The sequence below is a fragment of the Gastrolobium bilobum genome, unplaced genomic scaffold, assembly GCF_033153095.1.
Source record: "Gastrolobium bilobum isolate Gb01-03AN ecotype WA unplaced genomic scaffold, APGP_CSIRO_Gbil_v1 utg15565, whole genome shotgun sequence".
Classification (NCBI taxonomy): domain Eukaryota; kingdom Viridiplantae; phylum Streptophyta; class Magnoliopsida; order Fabales; family Fabaceae; genus Gastrolobium; species Gastrolobium bilobum.
In genome coordinates, this window is record NW_026895961.1 from 10936 (window position 1) to 14580 (window position 3645).

A 3645-nucleotide genomic window follows, 5' to 3' on the forward strand; every position below is an offset into this window, starting at 1 on the left:
GATTCAAAACGCGTCAAAACTCTCACTAAACGTCCGTAAATTCAAAGCCTATTTAGAAACTCTAATTTTTAACATTAACTATTCCACTTTAATTAGGTTTGATCAGATGAATTCAGAGTCCTCCATTCGTTCGGAGAAAACACTGTTTTTAAGCTATCACGTGCGCCGTTGGCACGCTTCCCCAAAATGACTTACTTTAATCAAATTTTATCAACAATCATCTTTCCTAACTCATTAGACCATTTGTAACTCATATTTGAAACCTAGAGCTCAAAATTCAACTGGCACATTTTACGATGCAATCGTAACGCGATATTTTTACCCGCGAAAAACACTATTCACTGATTTTTCTGAAACTTGCCTGTCAACTCAATTTTTCGTTCTAAACCCATTTCTAGGGTTATTTTTACCATATGAGACCTTCTACTCAATTTTTATCTTCATAGGGTTGCGTGTTGGCTAATTACCGTTTTGCCCTTTCTTTGTATTTTGGCCTAATCTTTAGGATTTTCACTAATCCATCACTTGATTGCTCACTTAATATTTTAATTACTTGATTTAAAATTGTGAGGTGTTATAGTCAGACTTCTTGGGAGCTTTCAAAATGGCCTGAATAGCACTAAGGGAGTCACTCTCAACAATGATATTTTGGCCATGCATGTACCACGCTAGCTGAAGACCTTTTAGAATGGCCCAATATTCAGCTGTTAAAGGGGGGCAAATACCAATGTTATAAGTATAACTTGCAATCCAATCTCCTCTGTCATTCCTAATCATTCCCCCACAACAGGCATTGTTAGAGTTCTTCTTGAAAGCAGCATCAACATTCAATTTCCAAACACCATGAGAGGGAGCTAGCCACTGTACGCTGGGGAATCAAGATAGCTAGAGGAACGACCAGCCTGGTGCAGACCTTCCCGCGAGAAATCAATAATATAGGAGGTTAAGAATATGATAGGGTCAAAGGGACGATGATAGTTGGGATCATGAACTTCATTGTTCTTCTAAACCCACAAAAACCAGATGCAAGTGAAGAAAATGTCACGCCAGTTCAGGATTTGAGCATGACTCCATTCGTAAATAATATTTTTTCTAAGCCACTCTTCCAATGGCATGGAGAGGAAGTCCCAGGGAAGGTTACCGCCAAACCACGCTCTCCAAACGTTCAACGCTTTGGGACAGATCCGAAGCACATGCGAGAGGTCTTCCATAGTACTTGGGTAGGAATGGCAGCTGCTGGGACCACCCCACTTAGAAGTATTGTCTCTGGTAAGAAGGCGATCGTGAAACACCATCCAGATGAAGGCTTTAATCCTATGAGGCCCTCTCCTCTTCCACACAGTTCTCCAAAGATTATCAGGGATCAAGGAATCATAACCCATAATTATCCTATAGGCATACTTAACCACTCCAACTGGAGATAATTTATTCTTCCATATCATGCGATCCTGCCCTCTGCCATCGCACGGAGGAATAATTGCACTAACGTGCTCAACTACTTCGAAGGGAAGTTTTCTGTGGAGAGTATCCAGGTCCCAACTTCCTGTGAGGTTGTCCATAAGATCCACCACCTTAGTATGCCGATCCACCTGATTTATAGGACATAGGGCAAGGTTGTCGAGGGTTGTGTCCAGGTGAGTCCAGTTATCACTCCAGAAGATAGTGTCTCTCCCATTTCCAACGTCCCAAATAATGTTATCCAAAACTTTTTCCCAGATTCTGCATAGGCACTTCCAAAGGTTAGAGTCTTGGCTATAGCTTTTGACTTGTCTTCTGATGTCCAACCTCCTCGCATATTTTCCTAGCAGCGTTTGAACCCAGAGAGCGTCTCTATTGTTCAAAATATGGCTAAAAACCTTGAAAAGAAACGCGTCATTATGCTGCCTTAAGTTCAAAATTCCCAGCCCACCAACATATGTGGGTTTACACAAAATCTTCCAAGAGACAAGTTGCACCTTCCTCTTCTCCTCAGTATCCCCCTAGATGAAACCACGCTGTAACTGCTCAATATCATCGCAGATGGACACAGATAAAGAGTCGTGTTGCATTTGGTAGCTGGGAATCGTACTGATCACCGATTTTGCAAGAGTAGCACGACCTGCGAAAAAGAGCAGGCTTTTTTTCCAGCTAGAGAATCTCATTTTAACTCGATCGAGAATTCTAGCAAAGTTCTTGTGTCTACCCTTGCCATGGCTCAACATAGATCCTAGGTTCAGACCCATGGAATCCGCGTGTTTAAATCCACTAGCCTAGATGATATCGGTTTTGAGTCCCTGGTCAATATTCTTAGAAAAATAGATCAAGGATTTTTCGATACTGACTAGCTGACCAGAAGTGTCACAGAAATTACGAAGGCAGTTCAACATACGGTCCAATTGAAAAAGAGTAGCTTCCCCGAATAAAACCAAATCATCAGCGAACATCAAGTGGGAAATTGGAGGATAAGTTATACCAACTTTCAAAGGTTTCCAGGTGCTGACCTGAACCGCTTTTGAAATCAGGTGAGAAAGCTTGTCCATGCACAAGACGAAGATGTAAGGTGAGATAGGGTCCCCTTGCCGAATTCCTCTAGAAGGAGAAAAACTCTCAGACCTACCACCGTTCCATAGGACCTAAAAACGAGTAGAAGAAATACAAAAATGGATAATATTGACCAAGTCATGAGGAATACCAGCTTCCAATAGGACCTTTTGGATGAAATCTCAATTTAATATGTCATAAGCCTTAGATAAGTCAATTTTGATCGACATAAAGGCTTTCTTTCCTCCCATTTTGTTCATAGTATGAGTCAATTCTTGAGCAATGATGACATTGTCATGGATGTTTCTGCCCGGGACAAAACTTGTTTGAAACGGAGAGACAAGCTTGTTCATAAGAGGCTTCAATTGGTATCTTAGTAGTTTCTGGACCCAAAATAGCTTGTGTTTTTGTTGATTATTTGATTATCTTAGTAGTCCGTATCAATTGGTATCAGAGCTTCTGATCTGGGAGCTCTGTGGACCATGGCCACGCTTGGAAGAAAATCACCAAGAAGCAAAGTTCCCAAGTTCTATGGAGACAGAGAAGATGATGAAGCTTGGGGATGGCTGATCTATTTGGATCGATATTTCCAAATAGAAAGAATCAATGAAACTGAGAAGTTGAAGGAAGCTGTGAGAGGGCTCAGAGGAACTGCATTTAGCTGGTATCAGGGTTAGAGGTGGTACAATCCCAATGCAGACTGGATGGACTTTGAGAGAGCACTTATAGAGAAATATCTACTTGAAATCCATTTGGTAGATGATGATGAGGAATCGGATGCCTCTAAATCAAAACCCCAAAGGCAAACTGAATCAATGTTGAGGAAGTTAGACGCCATGGAAGGAGAGAAGAAACCAGAAATCATGGAGGAGAGGAGAAACCAAGGGAAAATCATGCCAATAGTTGAGAACCAATCACTTGCCTTTGTGCTAGAGAAGCATGACAAAGAAGAGGTTGCAAGGGAAGAGCGAAATGAAGACCTTATGAATACAAGGGAGGATTTGACGATAGTCGTCGGCGTAGCACAGATGCCACAACCACTAGTGGAGGTGGCCCTTCCATCACTACTCCCGGAGTCACCTGACAAAATTTTTTTGGAGAAAAAATAGAGTTGTTGCAGGGGGT